Source organism: Bombina bombina, chromosome 2 (genome assembly GCF_027579735.1).
Source record: "Bombina bombina isolate aBomBom1 chromosome 2, aBomBom1.pri, whole genome shotgun sequence".
NCBI classification, from domain to species: Eukaryota; Metazoa; Chordata; class Amphibia; order Anura; family Bombinatoridae; genus Bombina; species Bombina bombina.
This window is the reverse complement of record NC_069500.1, coordinates 460,734,216-460,761,152: the sequence shown is the minus strand read 5'-3', so window position 1 is coordinate 460,761,152 and position 26,937 is coordinate 460,734,216.

The following is a 26,937-nucleotide window of genomic DNA, read 5'->3' as shown; positions in this document are numbered from 1 at the left end:
AGCTGGAGTTTTTACTTAACTATTAACTATTCTTCAATCAAAAGTTTGTTATTTTAAATGGCACCGGAGTGTGCTGTTTTTCTATCTCAGGCAGTATTTGGAAGAAGAAACTGCCTGCGTTTTTTATCTATGATCTTAGCAGGCGTAACTAAGATCCACTGGCTGTTCTCGACATTCTGGAGTGGGGTAACTTCAGACTGGGAATAGCATGCGGGGTCCTCCGCAAATGAGGTATGTGCGGTACTTTATTTTCTGGGAATGGAATTGACTAAGAAAATACTGCTGTTACCGTATGATGTAAGTACAGCCTTAAATGCAGTAGTAGCAACTGGTATCAGGCTGATAAATGTATGCGCAGTCGAGTTATATTCTAGGGACTAGAATTTGACTGAGAAAATACTGTTAACACTGAAATAATACTTAAGCCTTCTCTGCAGTGGTAGCGACTGGTAGCAGGCTTAGTGATAGCTTTGCATGACATTGAAAAATGTTGTTTTTTAATAAAACGTTTACTGGCATGTTATTCGTTTTTTTGTGAGGTACTTTGGTGATAAATCGCTTTGGGCATGATTTTTTCCACATGGCTAACATATTTTTCTGCATGGAAACCGTTATATCAGGGCTCCCACTGTTGTGATTGGAGTGGGAGGGCCCTTGTTTTAGCACCTTATTGCGCAGTTAAAATTATTGCACAGTCTTTCTGCTTCTTCCTCCTTGATCCAGGACGTCTCTAGAGAGCTCAGGGGTCTGCAAATTTCATTTGTGAGGGAGGTATTCAGTCACAGCAGATCTGTGACAGTGTGCTGACTGTGATTAAAAGCGTTAAATCTTAATTGATATCTGTTTTATCCGTTTTGGGTATCGAGGGGTTAATCATCCTTTTGCTAATGGGTGCAATCCTCTGCTAATAGTACACTTCTTGTTAAGAATTGTTTAATTATATCTGTATTTTTGAAGCGCTGCAGCGTTTTTTATATTGCTTGTAAAACTTATTGAAAGTGATTTCCAAGCTTGTTAGTTTCATTGCTAAGTCCGTTTTAAACATGTCTGATTCAGAGGAAACTGTTTGTTCATCATGTTCAAAAGCCAATGTGGAGCCCAATAGATCGATGTGTACCAATTGTATTGATATTGCTTTGAATAAAAGTCAATCTGTACCGATAAAGAAGCTATCACCAGACAACGAGGGGGAAGTTATGCCGCCTAACTCTCCTCACGTGTCAGTACCTGCGTCTCCCGCTCGGGAGATGCGTAGGATTGAGACATCTAGTACATCTAGGCCCTTACAAATCACTTTACATGATATGGCTAATGTTATGAAAGAAGTATTATATAATATGCCCGAATTAAGGGGCAAACGCGATAGCTCTGGGTTAAGGACAGAGCGCGCTGATGACACGAGAGCCATGTCTGATACTGCGTCACAACTTGCAGAACATGAGGACGGTGAGCTTCATTCTGTCGGTGACGGTTCTGATTCGGGGAGACCGGATTCAGAAATTTCAAATTTTAAATTTAAGCTTGAGAACCTCCGTGTGTTACTAGGGGAGGTATTAGCGGCTCTGAATGATTGCGACACGGTGGCAATTCCAGAGAAATTGTGTAGGTTGGATAGATACTATGCGGTACCGGTGTGTACTGACGTTTTTCCTATACCAAAAAGACTTACAGAAATTATAAGTAAGGAGTGGGATAGACCCGGTGTGCCTTTTTCCCCTCCCCCGATATTTAGAAAAATGTTCCCTATAGACGCCACCACACGAGACTTATGGCAGACGGTCCCTAAGGTGGAGGGAGCAGTTTCTACGTTAGCCAAGCGTACCACTATCCCGGTGGAGGATAGCTGTGCTTTCTCAGATCCAATGGATAAAAAATTAGAGGGTTATCTTAAGAAAATGTTTGTTCAACAGGGTTTTATATTGCAGCCTCTTGCATGCATTGCGCCTGTCACGGCTGCAGCGGCATTCTGGTTTGAGTCTCTGGAAGAGGCGATTCCCACAGAGCCGTTGGATGAGGCCTTGAGCAAAGTTAGAACCCTTAAGCAAGCTAATGCGTTTGTTTCAGATGCCGTAGTACATCTAACCAAACTTACGGCTAAAAATTCCGGATTCGCCATACAGGCGCGCAGAGCGCTCTGGCTTAAATCCTGGTCAGCGGATGTAACTTCCAAGTCTAAGCTACTTAACATTCCTTTCAAAGGGCAGACCTTATTCGGGCCCGGCTTGAAGGAAATTATTGCTGACATTACGGGAGGTAAGGGCCACGCCCTTCCTCAGGACAGGGCCAAACCAAAGGCCAAACAGTCTAATTTTCGTGCCTTTCGTAACTTCAAGGCAGGAGCAGCATCGACTTCCTCCGCTCCAAAACAGGAAGGAACTACTGCTCGTTACAGACAAGGTTGGAAAGGCAACCAGTCATGGAACAAGGGCAAGCAGGCCAGAAAGCCTACTCCCGCCCCTAAGACAGCATGAAGTCAGGGCCCCCTATCCAGAGACGGATTTAGTGGGGGGCAGACTTTCTCTCTTTTGCCCAGGCTTGGGCAAGAGATGTACAGGAGCCCTGGACGTTAAAGATTATATCTCAGGGATACCTTCTGGATTTCAAATCCTCTCCTCCACAAGGGAGGTTCCATCTTTCGAGGTTGTCAAACCTAGTAAAGAGAGAGGCATTTCTACAATGTGTACAAGACCTCTTAATCATGGGGGTGATCCACTCAGTTACGCGATCGGAACAGGGACAAGGATTTCTCTTGCCACCTGTCAGCGATTCACATCCCAGGCGTAGAGAACTGGGAGGCGGATTTCCTAAGTCGCCAGACTTTTCATCCGGGAGAGTGGGAACTTCACCCGGAGGTATTTGCTCAACTGATTCGTCGTTGGGGCAAACCGGATCTGGATCTCATGGCATCTCGCCAGAACGCGAAGCTTCCTTGTTACGGATCCAGGTCCAGGGACCCGGGAGCGGTGCTGGTAGATGCATTAGCAGCCCCTTGGGTTTTCAACATAGCTTATGTGTTTCCACCGTTTCCGTTGCTACCTCGGCTGATTGCCAGGATCAAACAGGAGAGGGCATTGGTAATTCTGATAGCGCCTGCGTGGCCACGCAGGACCTGGTATGCAGACCTAGTGGACATGTCGTCCTGTCCACCATGGTCTCTTCCTCTGAGGCAGGACCTTCTAATTCAGGGTCCTTTCAACCATCCAAACCTAATTTCTCTGAGGCTGACTGCCTGGAAATTGAACGCTTGATTCTATCAAAGCGTGGGTTTTCGGATTCGGTTATTGATACATTAATACAGGATCGGAAACCTGTGACAAGAAAAATTTACCATAAGATATGGCGTAAATATTTATATTGGTGCGAATCCAAGAGTTACTCATGGAGTAAGGTTAGGATTCCTAGGATATTAGCTTTTCTACAAGAGGGTTTAGAAAAGGGTTTATCCGCTAGTTCGCTAAAGGGACAGATTTCAGCTCTGTCTATTCTTTTACACAAACGTCTGGCAGAGCATCCAGACGTCCAGGCCTTTTGTCAGGCTTTGGCTAGAATTAAACCTGTGTTTAAAGCTGTTGCTCCTCCGTGGAGCTTAAACTTGGTTCTTAAAGTTCTTCAGGGTGTTCCGTTTGAACCCCTTCATTCCATTGATATTAAGCTTTTATCTTGGAAAGTTTTGTTTTTGATGGCTATTTCCTCGGCTCGAAGAGTCTCTGAGTTATCTGCCTTACATTGTGATTCTCCTTATCTGATCTTTCATTCAGACAAGGTAGTTCTGCGTACTAAACCTGGGTTTTTACCTAAGGGTGTTTCTAACAGGAATATCAATCAAGAAATTGTTGTTCCATCGTTATGTCCTAATCCTTCTTCAAAGAAGGAACGTCTTTTGCATAATCTAGACGTGGTCCGTGCTCTGAAGTTCTACTTACAGGCAACTAAAGATTTTAGACAAACTTCTTCTCTGTTTGTCGTTTACTCTGGACAGAGGAGGGGTCAAAAGGCTTCGCCTACCTCTCTCTCTTTTTGGCTTCATAGCATAATACGTTTAGCCTATGAGACTGCTGGACAGCAGCCTCCTGATAGGATTACAGCTCATTCCACTAGAGCTGTGGCTTCCACCTGGGCCTTTAAGAATGAGGCCTCTGTTGAACAGATTTGCAAGGCTGCAACTTGGTCTTCACTTCATACTTTTTCCAAATTTTACAAATTTTACACTTTCGCTTCTTCGGAGGCTGGTTTTGGGAGAAAGGTTCTACAGGCAGTGGTTCCTTCTGTTTAATGTTCCTGCCTTGTCCCTCCCATCATCCGTGTACTTAGCTTTGGTATTGGTATCCCATAAGTAATGGATGACCCGTGGACTGAACACACTTAACAAGAGAAAACATAATTTATGCTTACCTGATAAATTTATTTCTCTTGTAGTGTGTTCAGTCCACGGCCCGCCCTGTCTTTTTAAGGCAGGTTCTAAATTTTAAAATTATAACTCCAGTCACCACTGCACCTTATAGTTTCTCCTTTCTCGTCTTGTTTCGGTCGAATGACTGGATATGACATGTGAGGGGAGGAGCTATATAGCAGCTCTGCTTGGGTGATCCTCTTGCAACTTCCTGTTGGGAAGGAGAATATATCCCATAAGTAATGGATGACCCGTGGACTGAACACACTACAAGAGAAATAAATTTATCAGGTAAGCATAAATTATGTTTTTTTGCAAGTTATAGGGCAATAAATACAAGTAGCACTTTGCTATTTCCAAACCATTTTTTTTTTTTCAAAATTAGCAATTGTTAAATTTTAACACTGATATCTGTCAGAAATCCCTAAATAACCCTTCACATGTATATATTTTTTTTAGTAGACAACCCAAAGTATTGATCTAGGCCCATTTTGGTATATTTCATGCCACCATTTCACCGTAAAATGCGATCAAATAAAAAAAATCATTCACTTTTTCACAAACTTTAGGTTTCTCACTGAAATTATTTACAAACGGCTTGTGCAATTATGGCACAAATGTTTGTAAATGCTTCTCTGGGATCCCCTTTGTTCGGAAGTAGTAGACTTTAGCATTGCTTTTTGGTAATTAGAAGGCCGCTAAATGCCGCTGCGCACCACACGTGTATTATGCCCAGCAGTGAAGGGGTTAATTAGGGAGCTTGTAGGGTTAATTTTAGCTTTAGTCTAGTGTAGTAGACAACCCAAAGTATTGATCTAGGCCCATTTTGGTATATTTCATGCCACCATTTCACTGCCAAATACGATCAAATAAAAAAAGTCATAAAATTTTTCACAATTTTAGGTATCTCACTGAAATTATTTACAAACAGCTTGTGAAATTATGGCACAAATGGTTGTAAAAGCTTCGCAGTGATCCCCTTGATTCAGAAATAGCAGACATATATGGCTTTGGCATTGCTTTTTGGTAATTAGAAGGCCGCTAAATGCCGCTGCGCACCACGGGGGTGGCGGGGTTAATTAGGTAGCTTGTAGGGTTTAATTTAGCTTTAGTGTAGAGATCAGCCTCCCACCTGACACATCCCACCCCCTGAACCCTCCCTGACCCCCCTCAAACAGCTCTCTTCCCTCGCCCACCTTACAATTGTCACCGCCATCTTAACTACTGGCAGAAAGTCTGCCAGTACTAAAATAAAAAAAAATTTATTTTTATTTTATTATTATTATTTTTTTTTATTGATTCTGCAGTGTTGGATCCCCTCTTAGCCCCCAACCTCCCTAATCCCCCCCATACAGCTCTCTAACCCTCCCCCCTCTACCTATTTGCCGCCATCTTGGGTACTGGCAGCTGTCTGCCAGTACCCAGTTTACCCCCGAAAAAGGTGTATTATTTTTTTTTATAAAAATCATATATTTTCTGTAGTGTAGCTGCCTCCCTTTAATATCCCACCTCCCTCCCCCTCCCAGATCCCTTGCCCAACATCAAAGAAGGCGCCGCCCCCCCCCCCCCATTGCTGAACAGAACATTTTTTTACATTGAAAAACTGAGAATTTGCCAGCTCTCTCTGCATCGGTGGCTAAACTAAGGTATTACAGTGATGCCTCAATACCGAGGCATCACTGCAACACCTTGAAAGCGGTTGGAAGCTATCTAGATCGCTTCCACCGCTTGAATCTCCTGAGGACGTACAGGGTACGTCCTTGGTCATTGACTGACATTTTTTGTAGGACGTACCCTGTATGTTCTTGGTCCTTAAGGGGCTAAAGGAATACTAAACCCAAATTTTTTTCTGTAATGATTCAGATAGAGCATGCAATTTTAAGCAACTTTCTAATTTACTCCTATTATCAATTGTTCTTCGTTCTCTTGCTATCTTTATTTAAAAAGCAGGAATGTAAAGCATCGGAGACAGTTAATTTTTGGTTCAGCACCTGGGTTATGCTTGCTAAATGTCAGCCACCAATAAGCAAGCACTATCCATAGTGCTGAACATACAATGGACCAGCTCCTATGTTTAAAATTCCTGCTTTTTAAATAAAGATAGTAAGAGAACAAGGAATAATTGATAATAGGAGTAAATTAGAAAGTTGCTAAAAATTGCATGCTCTTTCTGAATCATGAAAGAAAAAATGTGAGTTTATTGTCCCTTTAAAGGGACACTGAACCAAAAATGTTCCTTTCGTGATTCAGATAGAGCAATAAGAGCATGCAATTTTAAAGTGAAGGTCAATTTTCATGTGAAAGTGCCTGTTTTTTAAAAAAAACTATTAAAAACAAGGGCACTTTCATACATGAAAATTGGCATTTCAGCTATTTTTTAAAATATACTTACCTTTTCTTCTTGAAGCCGCTCCAGTGCTTCACCAGCCCGTGCAAGCCTCTTCATACGTCAGCAATGACGATTCCGGCATCCTCCAATTGGTTTCGTCATTGCTGGGTAAGTAAACCAGGAAGAAGAAGGTGGGGCATTGTACAGAAAGGCGTTTCAGGAGAACAAGGTATTTTTAAAATACGGTGCTATGAATGAAAGTGCCCCTGTTTTAATAGTTTTTTTAAAAACCGGGCACTTTCACATGAAAATTGACCTTCACTTTGAGCAACTTTCTAATGTACTCCTATTATCAATTTATCTTCCTTCTCTTGCTATCTTTATTTGAAAAAGAAGCCATAGTTTGTTCACCAAAAATGGGCAGACATCTAAACTTACATTCTTGCATTTCAAATAAAGATACCAAGAGAATGAAGTAAATTTGATAATAGGAGTAAATTAGAAAGTTGCTTAAAATGTCATGCTCTATCTGAATCACGAAAGAAAAAAATTTGGGTTCAGTGTCCCTTTAAGGCCTAGTTGCACTCCATGTTAGTTTCAAAAGAAATAGCTTTAAAGGGACACTGAACCCAATTTTTATTCTTTTGTTATTCAGATAGAGCATGACATTTTAAGCAACTTTCTAATTTACTCCTATTATCAAATTTTCTTCATTCACTTGGTATCTTTATTTGAATTGCGTGAATGTAAGTTTAGATGTCGGCCCATTTTTGGTAAACACCTGGGTTGTTCTTGCTGATTAATGGATAAATTCATCCACCAATAAAAAAGTGCTGTCCACAGTACTGAACCAATAAAAAAGCTTAGATGCCTTCTTTTTCAAATAAAGATAGCAAGAGAATGAAGAAAAATTGATAATAGGAGTAAATTAGAAAGTTGCTTAAAATTGCATGCTCTATCTAAATCGTGAAAGAAAAAATTTGAGTTCAGTGTCCCTTTAACTTAAGAATTTTATCCATGCAAAAATAAATAAATAAAATGTTTAAACGGTGGCTCTTTCATGTGCTTGATTTTTTTTTTATATAATTAGCAAAAAAAAGGCAACAAAATTGCAGAAGATAAGGGTAATAGCACAATATTGTGTTTATTGTCCTTAGTGTCCTAAACCCTAATGATGCAAATAGTTACATTATTATAGACACTTTAATTGTTTTTATTAAATTACATGACCAGTAGCTTCTCACACTGATTCTGAGGTAAATGAATAACTGAACCACAGTGATTTGGTGCTAACTAACTGAAACTCACTATAACTAAAGTGTTATTTTCTGTGTAAGAGTGTAAAACACATTCTGGCCTAGGCGTCTGTTTGCACCATTAAAACATATTGTGCTTATAATTTTAATGTAAATATAGGAAAATGTGGTAAATTGGTAAAAAAAGTATGACTACTCTTGAAATGTATGGATTAAAGGGACACTCAAGTCAAAATTAAACTTCATGATTCAGATAGACCATGCAATTTAAAACAACTTTCTTCCATTAACAAAACGTGCAGTCTTTTTTATATTTATACTTTTCACAGAATATAGGTATATGCATTTTTGATTGACTGATGGCTGTCACATGGTACGTGTATGCATTTGTGATTGACTGATGGCTGTCACATGGTACGTGTATGCATTTGTGATTGACTGATGGCTATCACATGGTGCAGTGGGAGTGAAAAAAGGCATAACTGATATTTGTCAGATAAAAATCTACTTCTAATATGAAGTTCAGACTGAGCACTATTGCATTGTCTTTGTATCATGTATTTGTTGATTATGCATATCTACTGTATTAACTGGTCCTATAATTCTACTAATATAATATGTTTAATTTATAAATTAAAATCCTAAATCTAGTGGTATAATACATTCACAAGTCCCAAAACACACTAGTTTCTTTGTTGATTTAGATAGTTTTATAGAACTTTACAATTTACTTCTATATCAAATTTGCTTCATTCTCTTGTTATTCTATGTTGAAGGAGCAGCAATGTATTACTGTAAACTAGATGAATACATTGGTGAGCCAATGACAAGAGACATATATGTGCAGTCACCAATCAACAGCTAGCTCCTAGTAGTAGATTGCTACTCCTCTGCCTACCTAGGTATGTTTATCAACAAAGGATACCAAGAGAACACAGCAAGTTAGATAACAGAAGTAAATTGGAAATTAGACAATGGAAGAAAAATCCTTAGTTTAATTTTGCCTTTGCTGTCCCTTTGAATAAAAATTTTTTTAAAGTTGATGATTTTTTTTTACTAATTTCTCATACATAATATCATTCATCAAATAATTAATTTTTCAGTCTAAACCTATGAAAACTTTACTTATAGCTTTTCAGCTAAACTGCATTGAAAAAAACAAAACAAAACATGAAATCAGAGAGGCAACGATTATTGCACATAAATGTGGAACACTTTGATCAGTGCTACAAGGGATAGGAACCAACACTGCAACATTCAATGTAATTAATCTTTAGCTCACTTTAGTAGCCATTTATCAAACAAAATCTCTTATATCAAGGGGAATTTTAATATTCACCTCAGAACTTTTCTTTAAAACACAAACATATGCAGCAAATGTCACACTGCAACTTTACACTGTATTGATGCTGATACAGTTAATGTTATACACCAGAAGTCCATGTTATGGAATCCCTTAGGGCAGATGACAAAACCAAAAAGGCAATTTTCGGTTATGTTTGTGATATGTATATGATAGAGATGGACAAATTTATTAGCAGCACAGAGGACTTCCTGGGCATTTACTGTATGTTTGTTTTTCATATATCCCAAAATAAGCATCTGCTGAAATCCTTCAAATCCGAAGAAGAAGATGTATTCTCATAATATTAGGATATAAATGACCTATTCAGTTAGAATCTTTTTTCTTCTTCTGCACTTTGACTATCACAATATGTAGTTAAATGATATTTGTTCTCTGAATATTTTGAGTATATGTGAAAATAATGCAGAACTCAGATATTCTCTAATGCAGGGGTGCCCAATAGGTAGATCGGGATCTACCAGTAGATCCCGAAGGCGCTGCTGGTAGATTACAGCCGATGTGATCAAAATGATGTGGTCAAGTTACTCGACCTCAACACTGGGGCGTGAGTAGAATATAGTTGCTAGGGATATCGCTTTATCTACCACAGTGTGTGTAGGGGCAGGTCATTAAACTGTCTTAATGGTCGGACACGAAAAGTGCTACAGGATTGGATCTTGAGGGGCATTGATTTCAACCAATCAATGTAGATGATTTTTGAACGACAACATAATTAACCTATCAAAAGCATGGTTGAGTGAATACTCTCCCAATGGATATGGCGGTATAGTATAGTAAACGTCAGATATAAAAAGTAAAGAAATGGTCTGCACGGCGCGCTATTTTAATTTTTATGTGTAAGCCTCACTGGGTCATATCAGGCCAAGCCCGCAGCGCAAAGTAAAGAGGGTCAGTGGCAGTAATTTGAATGCAGTTTTGTAACATGGCACAAGGGTTGCTCCTGTTAACCCGAATTAAAGTCAGCGCTACTTTTGTCATCAGCATTAATCTGTTGTATCGTTATGCTTTTGCACATCCATGTGTTGCTAAATCATGCAACCTTAAAGGTATATGAAACACACATTTGATTTTTTTTCATGATTCAGATATAGAACATACCATTTTAAACAACTTTCTAATTTACTCCTATTATCAATTTTTCTTCATTCTCTTGGAATCTTTATTTGAAAAAGCAGGAATGTAAGCTTAGGAGCCGGCCCATTTCTAGTGGGTAGATCTCGTTAAGCTGGTCATTTGAAAAGTAGACCCTAACACAAAAAAGTGTGGGCACCCCTGCTCTAATGTATTTGAGGGTAACCTAATAAATAATACACAATATAGCAAGCACAGATAAAACTGCCCTATAATTGTTGAACAAAGCTTATGGGGAGCTTTAGGTACTAAACATAAGATATAGTCAGAGAAGGTACAAATAAATAAGAAGAGGGCACTCCAAATAAAGTAAAAACAGATAATAGAGGGGAGAGCCTGACCGAGACCTATAAACCAGTGTAATCCAACTGAAAAAGCTTCATCATGAGTGCCAAACAATGATGAACAATGCACCTATATATCAGCTATAGGATTAACATGAAAATGAACTGACAAAATGGAGCTGCTCTCCTATCTTACTAGTTGGTAGTAATGGTAATGGTTGAGTGGGGTTAAAAGGTTCTTTCCCAGAAGGGGTTAACAAGTCCTTTCCTGGGTTTGACAAATCTGTGAGCCAAGGCTGTAACAATTTTACTTCCAGCTTGTATTTTGGATTATATATACATTATACCGTTGCAAGAAAATGTTTCAGATTTATCTGGATTTCTGCATTGAGTACTCATAAAATGTGTTCTTATGTTTGCCACAATTAAAGACAGACAGAATCCGACTAAGCTAGTAACACACACACACACAAAGTTGTACTTTTCACATTTTATTGAAGACATTGAGAAATCATTCACAGTGAAGGCTGCAATAAGTAAGAGAACCTCAGAGTTAAAGGGACAGGAAACCCAAACTTTTTCTTTCATGATTCAGATAGAGAATACAATTTTAAACAACTTTGCAGTTTACTTCTATTATTTAATTTGCTTCCTTCTCTTGTTATCCTTTGCTGAAAAGTTTATCTAGGCAAGTTCAGGAGCAGCAGATAACCTAGGTTCTAGCTGCTGATTGGTGCCTGCATATATATATCGATTGTGATTGGCTCAACCATGTGTTCAGTTAGAAACCAGTAGTGCATTGCTGCTCCTTCAACAAAGCATTCCAAGAGAATGAAACAAATTAGATAACAGAAGTAAATTAGAAAGTTGTTTAAAATTGTATCTTCTATATGAATCATGAAATACATTTTTGAGGTTTCATGTCCCTTTAACTTCTTCAAAAGCTTTTTAGATGGACACTCAAGACATAATAAACTTTTATGATTCCGATAGAGTATGCAGTTTTAAGACACTTTCCAATTTACTTTCTTTATCAAATATTGCACAGTCTTTTCAAATGTACACTTTCTGGGGAAAAAAGATCCTTCTGAACATGTCACAAGCTCACTGTATACATATAATAGTCTGTTATTGGCTGATGGCTGTCACATGATTCAGGGGGGGGGGGCGGAAAATGGCCAAAATTTTTAATTTGTGAATTGCTTATTTGAAATTCAAAGTAGGTGTTAAAGGGACAGTCTAGTCAAAAATACATTTTCATGATTCAGATAGGGCATGCCATTTTAAACAATTTTCCAATTTACTTTTATCACCAATTTTGCTTTGTTCTTTTGGTATTCTTAGTTGAAAGCTAAACCTAATTTCTTAGACCTTGAAGGCTGTCTCTTATCTGAATGCATTTTGACAGTTTTTCACCACTAGAGGGTGTTAGTTTATGTGGTCATATAGATGGAGTTATATGTGGAGTTACATATAAGTGAGCACTGATTGGCTAAAATGCAAGTCTGTCAAAAGAACTGAGATAAGCGGGTAGTCTATAGAGGCTTAGATATGAGGTAATCACTGAGGTAAAAAGTGCATTAATATAACTGTGTTGGTTATGCACAACTGGGGAATGGGTAATAAAGGGATTATCTATCTTTTAAAACAATAACAATTCTTGTGTAGACTGTTCCTTTAAATCACAGTTTTTTTATAATGCACTTGTTAATTATGCAATTCTACTGCAATGAATGGTTCTTTGAAGTGTGAGTTGTACAGGGGCCCTGCCCTTTAAATAAATGCACACAAAGCCGGGTAACTGACAAATCTGTTCTCAAGAAAGACTGGCTAGTGTGAACCAATCCCAACAACTTTCCCAAAACCTTACACATTATAGAGATGCATGAATCTGGAAAATGTAACAAAAGCATTACTTAAGACCTGAGTGTTCATCATTCCACAGTAAGTAAAATGATCTACAAATGGAGAAAATTCAGGACTGTTGCTACTCTCCTTAGGAGTGGGTGTCCTGAAAAGGTCACTCCAAGAGCACAAACGGCAATCTTGAAAGAGGGGGAGAAAGAATCCAACGGTCACAGCAAAAGACCTCTAGAAAACCGCAAATCTATTTGACCATAGGTCCAGTGTCAGAAAAACACTGAATAAGAATAGTATTCAAGGAAGGACACCGCAAGGGGAACCACTGAGGTCTAAAAAATTGCAACACATATCAAGTTTGCTCAAGACCACTTGGAGGTTTCGCAATGATTCTGGTAAAATGTACTGTGGACAGATGAGACAAAAGTTTAACATTATGGCAAAAATGTGGAAATATTGAAGATATATATATATATACACACACACAAACACACACACACTATATGTACATACATACACACGCACACTATATGTACATACATACACACGCACACTATATGTACATACATACACACGCACACTATATGTACATACATACACACGCACACTATATGTACATACATACACACGCACACTATATGTACATACATACACACACACACTATATGTACATACATACACACGCACACTATATGTACATACATACACACGCACACTATATATACATACATACACACGCACACTATATGTACATACATACACACAAAAAATAAAGTATTTTTTATCTTCTACACAGGAATATCAATTTTTTAATCTATATTACATTTAAAATATATTTAGATGAAAATAAAAACATTAGTTTCTCTTTAAGTATATATTGCTGTGAACAATGAGGATTTATTTTTGGTAAAAGTAAGATGCTGGACATTAGTGTTTTGAATTTGTGCACCAGTTTACAAAAATTAAGATAATCTACATCTTCTCAACAACGAGTCTGATCACTTCAGTACAGACTGAACACACAGAAATAAACGGGAAAGTTGTTTGACTTTACTATTATTAGATTTACTTTGTTTGCTTGCTATCCTTTGTTGAAAAGCATAAATAGGTAGGCTCAGGAGCAGCAATGCTCTATTCAGAGCTAGCTGCTGATTATTATAATCTTGTTAATGGCTCACCAGATAAAAGATTGCTGCTCCGTCAACAAAGGACACCAAGAGAATTAATCAAATTACATAATAAAAGTAAAATGGAAAATTGTTTAAAATTGCATTCTCTATATGAATAATGAAAGGAAAATGCCCAGCTGCTCCTCTGCAGTCCTGAATATAGAACGAAAATCCACATACTCTGTTTTCCTAAGAAACAAATTCCAAATGACCGTAGGAGTGAATGTTGAACATAATGAAAGATTTTTCATAAAGAGTAATTTGTCTGAAATTATTTTTTTCTTTGCATGTCTATTGCAAAAGGTCTGCATAAAACTATATGTGATGTTTTAAAAAAATCAAACTTAGTAAAACTTCCTATTTCACTTGTTGAAAAGCTTAAATGTAATTTATAACCTTGTTTTTGCTGGTTAATGTCAAACGTAAATGAACTGATGCCAGCAACCCCTGGCACAATCCCCCAGTTTCACCAGCATATCCAGTTTCTGCCATTCTGTCCAGCTGATTCCCTAAACAATAAGGAGATGAGTGAGCTTTACTGAATCAGCTGCATAGAATAATAGAAACCAGGGAAACCTCTTTGGTATCTTGTAGCTCATTGTTTTTCAAACCTGTCCTCAAGCCTCCCCAGCAGGCCAGGTTTTCAGGATTACTTTGGATGAGAGAATGTAAAATAAGCATATTTTCTAATCAGCTGATTATTTCACCTGTGCTTTAGCTCAGATATCCTCAAACTGTGTCCTGTTAGGGAGGCCTGAGAACAGGTTTAATAACCAGTGATGTAGCTGGATGAAGTAACCTGCAACTAACTAAGGCAGTATTTCTCAACGGCTGTACTCAAGTACCCCAAACAGGTCAGGTTTTAATTATAGCTGAACCAGTGCACAGGTGAAGTAATCAGTTGATCAGTTACCATGGTTACTAACCTGCTCTCACCCATAAGCTGATTATCTCAGCTGTGCACTGGTTCAGCTATAATGAAAACCTGACCTTTTGGGGGTACTTGAGGACCGTGGTTGAGAAACAATGCTTTAAGGGACATTAAACTGAAAATGTTATTCCCTTAAAATGTTTTATTATAGGGACACTGAACCCATTTTTTTCATGATTCAGATAGAACATGCAATTTTAAGCAACTTTCTAATTCACTCCTATTATCAATTTTGGTTCATTCTCTTGCTATCTTTATTTGAAAAGCAAGAATGTAAGTTTAGATGCCGGCCCATTTTTGGTTCACAACCTGGGTTGTTCTTGCTGATTGGTGGGTAAATGCGCCCAAGTGCTTTCCAGGGTCTGAACCAAAAATTGGCTGGCTTCTTAGCTTAGATGCCTTCTTTTTTAAATAAAGATAGCAAGAGAACGAAGAAAAATTGATAATGGGAGTAAATTAGAAAGTTGCTTAAAATGACATGCTCTATCTGAATCATGAAAGAAAAAAATTGTGTTTAGTGTCCCTTTAAACATAATCATAAGCTCTTTGCAATGCACTAATATGTTGTCTGTAATTTAATCACGAAAATTGTAGTTTCCACTGCCCCAGAGAGGCTGGGGTATAATTTGTGGAAGGTAAATTCCTGAAGCAAGGTAGAATTACCTTTAAGAGTCTTTTAAGGGGTGTGTTCTTGAACTTTAAAACAATTCATATCTTTCTAACAAACTAGCAGATTTTAAATACCTTTAAAATGTTTATTTTGCATGCAGATCTGTTAAAATTCAGTGACTACTTTCTGATGCATAAATAAAAAAAGTAAAAATAAAATGACTCCTTAGTTATATTATCACATTTTCTTTTTTTCCCTTGGTGTCCATTGTTGAAAAGTATACCTAGGTAGACTTAGAAGCAGCAATGCACTACTGGGAGTAGCTAGCTGTTCATTGGTGGCTGCACATATCACCCTTGTGATTGGCTCACCTTATGTGTTCTGCTGTCTCACAGTACTGCATTACTGCTCCTTCAACAAAGGAGCAGCAATGCACTACTGGGAGTAGCTAGCTGTTCATTGGTGGCTGCACATATCACCCTTGTGATTGGCTCACCTGATGTGTTCTGCTGTCTCACAGTACTGCATTACTGCTCCTTCAACAAAGGATACAGATAGAATGAATCAAATTTGATAATAGAAGTAAATTGGAAAATGTTTTAAATTGTATGCTCTATCTAAATTGGGGTTATTTGCCCTCTGTTAGAAGAAAAGTACACTACTGTAATGTATGTTTATTGTGTTGCATTAAGGCACACTGTATTATTTTCTTTGTTTAATATAAGAGGACATTTTGACATGTATTACAATTGATTGTTTTAGAAAGTATGTCAAATAGCACTATGAGAATTGCCCTTATCAGTCAGTATGAGAATTTTTACCTAAAACTTTTTTTTCTTAATGCAAATTTTCCCATGTTTTATATGCATGGTAGGAATATTCTGTGTACAATGGTCTTTTAATTAAACATTTTATGGAGATTTGATTTTGAGTTTAATGTCTCTTCAAACAAATCAATGTGGGCAAGCTGCCAAGAAAATATAGAATATATTAGCTTAATATAAACCATCTCCACTGAATAGTATGGTTATTCAAAGGCACTGGAGAATATCATTAAGAAGGTTACATTAATTAGCAACACCTTAGTTGTAATTTAGACCAAAATACATTTCCCATATTGGTTTTCTTTTTGGTTTGTTCATTATTGATTAAAGGCACATTGTACTGTAAAATTGTTTCTCCTTATTTTTTTCCCAATGATTATATATATATATATATATATATATATATATATATATATATATATATATATATATATATATATATATATATATATATACACACACATACGGGTATATATATATGAATAATTAAATGCCAGAAACATACACAACTTTGTACATAAAATAAACTGTACAATCAAAAGTGATCATACAGTGTAAGTCAATCTGCAGTTTGGACCGGTAGACACATTCTTCTATAGTTGTACTATGCTATAATGTCCCCTCCCCACTATATATTTTATCTGCTGGATTGTATTACATTGTCTTCAAGTAGCTCCTTTATCTTTATTTGTAATGTAAAATAGCTACTTTTGTTGAAACCACAACCTATACTGAAAATACTTTATTATTGGCTGTAGCAGGGGTAGGCAAACTATTCTGCAACCCAAAACTGTTTTTTTACAAGAGACGGGGGGGGGGGGGGTTGATATATGAGAGAGAGTGAGAAGAGAGAGACAGCCAATCTCGTTCCTGAATGTATTGTCTATTGTAGTAGAATAGCAGAATTGAGTAGCTGCGAAAGGTGGTGCTCGTATTACTTTGCATTACTGCTGGTTGCGCTACAATATACATCAACACAATTTTCCCAACTCAAAGCACAGCTACATTCAGAACAAAATTGAAAATGCGGAACTATATCTTTACAGTAGAATTTCTTCACAAAAAATAGCAATGAGGCTGCAAATTAAGTAAGTGGCTCATTTGTTTTTGATATATGAGAAATATATATACAAAAGTGGAAATTAGTGTTCTCTTTTATTTAAGAGGTACCTATATAATATCCTTGATTTTGCCTAAATATTGTATAAATAATGTAATCTGGTTGTTTACAGAAAAAGTTTGCCTACCCCTGGGCTACAAAAAGTGACATAAACAAGAAACAACTTCAGAAATCAGTCCCCCAGAGGGGGATAAGAGGGACAGACCATGCTATATCTGAACAAATGTCATTTTAACTTTAATGTCACAATATGTTGGTCCTAGGTCAGTGGCATATTTTGGCCTACGTTCACTTGGTTTGTACCTAGGGTTGCCACCACTGCCATGTTTTCCTGGACACTTATGCGTTACACATGCTGCCGGGTGTGCAGGGAGGAACATGAATAGTGCTGCTCAGGATTGAATTTCATGTACCTCCCTGCACACCCTGCAGCATGTATAACCCATAAGTGTCCAGGAAAACATGGCCCAGGTGGCAATCCTACTTGTACCTGTGCCAGCATATCTTGAGTTTACAATAAATATACCGAATATCACAAAGAAAAAAATGTGAAATAAATGTGATAACAAAAATCATAAAAGGAAAACCAAATAAAGTTCTGAATCAAGGATATGTCTGTGTCCTCTGGATGAGTTTTTCAGCTTGTTAGCATTCCTCAGTGAGATCCCATAAAAAAGGAAACAGAAAATTGCAACATAGTGTGAATCTGTAATGGCACTTTGAGGAAGTAGTTGTTTTGTAACAAATGACTACTCACATTTGTTGGAGCTTTCGACTAAGCTCAAGGATATGCGCACTCCCACTTTATACTGATGGAAAAACAGTACACTAGGCAAAACTTGGATACAAATTTATTTTAAAATATATAAAAGCGTCACATAAGCCTTGATAACACCACAATGTAAGGGTACAAAAGCAGATATGCTGTAACAAATGCTTCAAATCGCCAAACTTGCAAAGAGGTAAATGGATAAGCAGGAGTGTGACCGCCGAAACCAAAACCTCTTTAGTAGCAAGACAATAGCGCTAAGCCCCCAGGTGTCCTGGCTAGTGTAGAGACGCGATAAAACTCAATATAGAACAGTTCAGTTCCGACGTACGTTTCGCTGGTATGCTTTGTCAAGGAATGTTAGTGCGCATGTCCAAGAGTCCTTTTAAACAATCCATTGATGAGTTTCTGCCAGGTTTGTGGTTACATCCTCCATTTTGGAAGTTGGCATTTAGGTAATTTGTCATTAAACAACTAGTATGTTTTTCAACTTCTTTCAGTGTTATATATTTTGTTGATATATGCATAGATGTTAAGATGGATAACCAGAATTGGGAAATTATGCATTATAATGTTATAGCATTATACATATATGCAAAACTTCAAAAAACATAATCACATTGTGCCTGCAATTAGTGTCTATACTGATGATATATGTAGGTATTTGTTTTTTTTTTGTTTTTTTTCTTTTTCTTCCTTCCCCTTCTTTTTCTCTTTTTTTTCCCCCTTCTTTTTCTTTTTTAACCCCTTATTGTGAAGGTATTAGTTATATCTTTTTTAGTTTAAGTGATGTTACTGACTATATGTCCTATGGACCATAATTAAACTACTAGCCTTATCATAAACCTAGTTGTGTCGTAATGTTTTCAAAAATAGATTTTATTTGTTAGCATGTAACATGTTTAAAAACATATATTGTACTTATATGTGTTTGCGCTGAAAAGTTATGATAGGATGTTGAGGTTACTGTTTCTAACTATGTGTTTAATTTTACATTTTGGGTTCCATATATTGAAAATAAAACTTCCTAGCACTGACAATATAAGTGTGGACAAAGTAAAAAAAAAATAAATATATATATAATAAAAAAAAAATTTTTTTTTTAAAAATTATTAATAAAAAGAAAAAAGAAGAAAAAATAAATAAATTAAAAAAATTTAAAAAATATAATATAAAAAAAAATAAAATAAAATAAAAAAACAAACAAAAAAAAAACATACCTACATAAATCATCAGTATAGACACTAATTGCAGGCACAATGTGATTATGTTTTTTGAAGTTTTGCATATATGTATAACGCTATAACATTATAATGCATAATTTCCCAATTCTGGTTATCCATCTTAACATCTATGCATATATCAACAAAATATATAACACTGAAAGAAGTTGAAAAACATACTAGTTGTTTAATGACAAATTACCTAAATGCCAACTTCCAAAATGGAGGATGTAACCACAAACCTGGCAGAAACTCATCAATGGATTGTTTAAAAGGACTCTTGGACATGCGCACTAACATTCCTTGACAAAGCATACCAGCGAAACGTACGTCGGAACTGAACTGTTCTATATTGAGTTTTATCGCGTCTCTACACTAGCCAGGACACCTGGGGGCTTAGCGCTATTGTCTTGCTACTAAAGAGGTTTTGGTTTCGGCGGTCACACTCCTGCTGATCCATTTACCTCTTTGCAAGTTTGGCGATTTGAAGCATTTGTTACAGCATATCTGCTTTTGTACCCTTACATTGTGGTGTTATCAAGGCTTATGTGACGCTTTTATATATTTTAAAATAAATTTGTATCCAAGTTTTGCCTAGTGTACTGTTTTCCCATCAGTATAAAGTGGGAGTGCGCATATCCTTGAGCTTAGTCGAAAGCTCCAACAAATGTGAGTAGTCATTTGTTACAAAACAACTACTTCCTCAAAGTGCCATTACAGATTCACACTATGTTGCAATTTTCTGTTTCCTTTTTTATGGGATCTCACTGAGGAATGCTAACAAGCTGAAAAACTCATCCAGAGGACACAGACATATCCTTGATTCAGAACTTTATTTGGTTTTCCTTTTATGATTTCTGTTATCACATTTATTTCACAGCTTATCTTGAGGGTTGGCTCTACAGCCAGTGCTCTCTTTATTTATTACAAATCAGTTGGCCCTGGTTGTCTCCTGGAGATACAAGACCTCTACATATTCCCTTGAAATGTGAGGTAAGTCTGAGCTAATATTCTTGGGTGGGTGGTGGAGTTAGGAGGTAGCAGATTTCCTAGGGCCACACAAAACTAAATACAACACTGCTCTATGCTTAGTATGAATTGTATGTTGGGAGTCTGTGAGAATAAAACATTATCAGTAAATTAATGTTACTGGTGTGTGTGTGTGTGTTCATTTGCTTTTACCAGTAACTTGTTCCTATATAGAGTCTACTCTTCTCCATACAAGGCTAGTCAAATATGTTAATATTTCCACCTGCAGAGGTCGTGTTTCTTGGTAAATTCATTTAAATATATTCCTCATATTTAAATAAAACATGGAGCCTTGCTGCTATTTTCACTGAAATGTAAAACTGCCTTAGGCTTTAAACACTGTCTATTTATTTGATGAGTGATTCATTGTTTTTCCCTTTCAATTGCCATCAATCAATGTATCACATGCAGGTGTTAAGTGTGATCAGAAAACAGACTGGTGATAAATGAAACTAGCTTTGATGAGAAGACTTAAATCACTCAGTAGTACACTGAATGGTTGTATTCAGACAATGTAGTATTTCCTACTGCTGCAACATTAAAGGAACAGCATACTGTACAATTGTGTTCCCTTTAAAGGGATTAAAGAGTACCCATACCGTAAAATAAATATGCTAAAATCAAAGTAAATCTAAAAGAATCAGACTGTTTAAAAACAGTAAACTTGGTTTCTTGAAAAATTAGCACTTAGAATTTCTCACTATAGCCCCTGCCATCAGGGAGCTAAAGGGACATGAAACCCAAACATTTTCTTCCATGATTCAGATAGAGAATACGATTTTAAACAACTTTCCAATTTACTTCTATTATTTAATTTGCTTACTTCTCTTGTTATCATTTGCTGGAAGGTTTATCTACGTAAGCTCAGGAGCAGCAGAGAATCTAGGTTCTAGCTGTTGATTGGTGGCTGCATATATATATATATATATATATATATCAATTTGGATTGGCTTACCCATGTGTTCAGTTAGAAACAAGAAGTGCATTGCTGCTCCTTCAAGAAATGATACTAAGAGAAGGAAACGATAATAGAAGTAAATTAGAAATTTGTTTAAAATTGTATTCTCTATATCAGTGCTTTCCAAACTGTGTGTCGGGACACACTAGTGTGTCGGCAGCAGTGTGTAGGTGTGTCCCTGCTTCAGCACAAATTCTTTTTTTAATTTTCTTTTTGGTTTCTGACTTTCCACCTGCCTGCTACGCATATCACATGGTTGACACATGATTGATACCTAGGGGGACACAGATCATGTTAACCTATTGGCACAGCTCAGTGGGAACTGAAACTATTCCCATTGGCGGTACATTGGCTCCTGACTGCACGTGTAGTCTCCTTAATTGGCTTGTGACTGCATGTGTAGTCAGTGAGTGGTACAGCAGTGTGTATACAGCGCGGGCAGTAGTCAATCGGACTCACCGAGCTCTGAGGGCGGCAGATTAAACGTTGAGCTGAAGTCAGAAGTCAGTTGTTTTTTTTTGCAGCTAGCTCCCAGTAGTGCATTGCTGCTGATGCTCTTGATATATGGATAGGAAGTGGAAGCTTAAAAATGCTTGATAATGAAATGAGTGTCTTTATCTAACATTCCACCAAATATTCAGAAATTGTGTTCATCCCATCAACCTCATACATCCCATTAAAATAATAAGTAGCTATTGGTGTTATTAAACTTTTTTTTAATTCTTGCACATACATACTGTTACTTGTAAATACATTTTGTTATTATATAATTTATGTTTGTGTCCGTATCTCTAAAAACAAGTTAGATTAACCTCCTTTTTGCTAGTACAACTGAATTACTGTGTCGCGAAATGATGTAGGTCTAAAAAGTGTGTCACAAACATGAAAAGTTTGGAAAGCTCTGCTCTATATGAATCATGAAAGAAACATTTTGGGTTTCATGCCCCGTTAAGAGTGCAGTGTTCTCCCCAGGACCTTTTTAATGGGTGCACCACCCATCTGATTTTACTGACCACCCAGATAACATTTTAGCCATAAATATGCTAAAATTAGCCAATATTAAAATTTTACAATGTTTATTGCTCACAATATAATTAAAAGAGACATGAAATCCAAAAATGTTCTTTCATGGTTTAGGTAGTACAATTTTAAACAACGTTTACTTCTATTATCACATATTCTTCATTCCTTTGGTATCATTTGTTGAAGGAGTATCAATGCACTACTGGTTTCTAACTCATGGGTGAGCCAATAACAATAGGCATATATATGCAGCCACCAATCAGAAGCTAATACCCTGGTGCTTTGATGCTCCGGAGCTTACCAAGATAATCCCTTCATCAAAGGATAGCAAAAGAAGGAAGCATAATAATAGAAGTAAATTTGTAAAAAAAAAAATGTAAAACTGTATGCTCTGTCTGAATTATGGATGTCTAATTATGACTTTACTGTCCCTTTAAATGTTTCGTATAGCAGAACATGTTATAATATAAAGTATTACACTGTCCCATTCAGCTACTTCATAATACCACCCTGCTGGCAAACATCTCTATGGCGGACACTGGAAAGGAAACATTTTTGGAACTTAAAGTGAATGTAAACTTTTATGAATTAGTGCCGGTTTTTAAAAATACTATTAAAAAAAGGGGCAATTTCATTCATGAAAGTTTACATTACACCATATTTTTAGAAATACGTACCTATCTCTTGTGCAAAGCCGGATCGCGGGTCCCCCGCCCACAGTTCCTCTGTACATACGTCACCAATGACAAAACTGGCTTCCTCCGGTTATGGCTTCCCCCCAGAGCGTCCATCTCGTGAGGCCACGCCGTGATTGGAAGAAGACGGTTTCGTCATTGCTGTGTAAGTACAGCAGGAGAAGCAGGCGGGGATCCGTGATCTGGCTTTGCACAAGAGATAAGTATTTGTAAAAATACAGTGCAATGTAAACTTTCATAAATGAAAGTGCCCCTGTTTTTAATAGTATTTTTTAAAATCGGGCACTAATTCATGAAAATTTCTGCCTGTTCTGAACATGAGCCAATCTAACTCCCTGCTTATCTAGTTTATTAATTTACTAAGCCAGCTCATGTTACTCTTGAAGTTTTATGACATCATGCTAGATAAGCCTTCCTTGTATGGCTGTTACAGGAAGTAATGGACAATGCATAAACTAAGCTTATATATATATATATATATATATATATATATATAAATATATATAAATGTAATGTCCATTTAAAATGAATAATAACACACATTACAATGATTTATATTAAGTATAAGCCACTACTTAGTGCTTTTTTACTAAAACAATGAAACAGACTGTTTAATATCTCTTTAATATATTTACAATTATATCTTATACCAGCTGCAGAGCTTAAATTTAATAGGAAATGTATCCTTTTAGGTATATTTTGGCATAAGCTAGCTGTATCTGATAATTGAAACCACAACCCAATGAAATGGCTAACCTTGCAGGGATAGCAGACCACATAACAATCCCCAATCAAAATAAAAAATAATGGGTGGGGAGCTTGTGGACTCTCTGAAAAAAAATATATTCAATAATATTTAATGCTCAGAAACAGCCACCTGAATGACTTTCCAACCAAAAGCTGCTTCAGAAGAAGCAAAAAACAAAATGGTAGCTTTTATAAAAAAGCATGTAATAAAGACTAAGTAGCTGTCTTGCAAATTTGTTCAACAGATGCCTCATTCTTAAAAGAGCATGCAGTAGCAACTGATCTGGTAGAATGGGCAGTAATCTGTTTAGGAGGAGCCTGACCTGCCTCCAAGTAAGCTTTATGAATCAAAAGCTTTAACTAAGAAAATAATGGGTGGGGGCTTGTGGACTCTCCCCATCATGAAATAAACTAATTTATCAGGTAAGCATAAATTATATTTACTTTCAGAAAGGTGGTGAGAGTCCATGATCTATTACTCCTTGGAACTAATACCCAAGCTGTGGAGTCCACTAGTAATCTGACGGGACCAGACTAACACTATTCCAAATAGACTGGATGTTTTTAATTCTTTCTAATTCAGAAAAAAACATATATTCAATAATATGTAATGCCCAGAAACAGCCACCTAAAGGACTTTCCAACCAAAAGCTGTTTCAGAAGAAAAGTCTGATTTAAAACTGTAGCATTTATAAAAAGCCTGTAATGAAGACCAAGCAGCTGTCTTGCAAATTTGGCAAAACCTCCCACCAATGTGTGAAGGAAATGAGAATACTCACCTCTTGCTTGAGGAAATGGCGCATAGACGCTGAGAAACGAGTTGCATTGGTGCATTTGTTAAAGCCATATTTTAATATTGTCACTATTTTTGTTTTTATAGTATTATGTTTTTTAGTAAAAGTGTATTAGCTTTCACTTTTTGGAGTCTTTTTATCACTTGCCAATCCCCTTCATAAGGAGATTGCTAAGCACAGTGAGCAGGGACACGGATATCCCAGCATGGTTATGTAGTACAATATCTTTGTTGTGCCAATGTCATTGTGAGTATACTCATTTCCTTCACACTTTGGTGGGAGGTTTTGCCCCAGCTGTCTGCACTAGGAAGCAGTCCAACAATTCACAGGCGAAAACAGCACCTCAATTAAAGTTCTGGGGCACGGAAAATAGGGTTAGCTAGACCCCAATACCATAGTTACTTCTTCAAAAAGATTTCCAGCCTCCAAATGAAGTAAAAAAACATAATTTATGTAAGAACTTACCTGATAAATTCATTTCTTTCATATTAACAAGAGTCCATGAGCTAGTGACGTATGGGATATACATTCCTACCAGGAGGGGCAAAGTTTCCCAAACCTTAAAATGCCTATAAATACACCCCTCACCACACCCACAAATCAGTTTAACGAATAGCCAAGAAGTGGGGTGATAAGAAAAAAAGTGCGAAGCATATAAAATAAGGAATTGGAATAATTGTGCTTTATACAAAAAAATCATAACCACCACAAAAAAGGGTGGGCCTCATGGACTCTTGTTAATATGAAAGAAATGAATTTATCAGGTAAGTTCTTACATAAATTATGTTTTCTTTCATGTAATTAACAAGAGTCCATGAGCTAGTGACGTATGGGATAATGACTACCCAAGATGTGGATCTTTCCACACAAGAGTCACTAGAGAGGGAGGGATAAAATAAAGACAGCCAATTCCTGCTGAAAATAATCCACACCCAAAATAAAGTTTAACAAAAAACATAAGCAGAAGATTCAAACTGAAACCGCTGCCTGAAGAACTTTTCTACCAAAAACTGCTTCAGAAGAAGAAAATACATCAAAATGGTAGAATTTAGTAAAAGTATGCAAAGAGGACCAAGTTGCTGCTTTGCAGATCTGGTCAACCGAAGCTTCATTCCTAAACGCCCAGGAAGTAGATACTGACCTAGTAGAATGAGCTGTAATTCTCTGAGGCGGAATTTTACCCGACTCAACATAGGCAAGATGAATTAAAGATTTCAACCAAGATGCCAAAGAAATGGCAGAAGCTTTCTGGCCTTTCCTAGAACCAGAAAAGATAACAAATAGACTAGAAGTCTTACGGAAAGATTTCGTAGCTTCAACATAATATTTCAAAGCTCTAACAACATCCAAAGAATGCAATGATTTCTCCTTAGAATTCTTAGGATTAGGACATAATGAAGGAACCACAATTTCTCTACTAATGTTGTTGGAATTCACAACTTTAGGTAAAAATTCAAAAGAAGTTCGCAACACCGCCTTATCCTGATGAAAAATCAGAAAAGGAGACTCACACGAAAGAGCAGATAATTCAGAAACTCTTCTAGCAGAAGAGATGGCCAAAAGGAACAAAACTTTCCAAGAAAGTAATTTAATGTCCAATGAATGCATAGGTTCAAACGGAGGAGCTTGAAGAGCTCCCAGAACCAAATTCAAACTCCATGGAGGAGAAATTGACTTAATGACAGGTTTTATACGAACCAAAGCTTGTACAAAACAATGAATATCAGGAAGAATAGCAATCTTTCTGTGAAAAAGAACAGAAAGAGCAGAGATTTGTCCTTTCAAGGAACTCGCGGACAAACCCTTATCTAAACCATCCTGAAGAAACTGTAAAATTCTCGGTATTCTAAAAGAATGCCAAGAAAAATGATGAGAAAGACACCAAGAAATATAAGTCTTCCAGACTCTATAATATATCTCTCGAGATACAGATTTACGAGCCTGTAACATAGTATTAATCACGGAGTCAGAGAAACCTCTATGACCAAGAATCAAGCGTTCAATCTCCATACCTTTAAATTTAAGGATTTCAGATCCGGATGGAAAAAAGGACCTTGTGACAGAAGGTCTGGTCTTAACGGAAGAGTCCATGGTTGGCAAGATGCCATCCGGACAAGATCCGCATACCAAAACCTGTGAGGCCATGCCGGAGCTATTAGCAGAACAAACGAGCATTCCCTCAAAATCTTGGAGATTACTCTTGGAAGAAGAACTAGAGGCGGAAAGATATAGGCAGGATGATACTTCCAAGGAAGTGATAATGCATCCACTGCCTCCGCCTGAGGATCCCGGGATCTGGACAGATACCTGGGAAGTTTCTTGTTTAGATGAGAGGCCATCAGATCTATCTCTGGGAGCCCCCACATTTGAACAATCTGAAGAAATACCTCTGGGTGAAGAGACCATTCGCCCGGATGCAACGTTTGGCG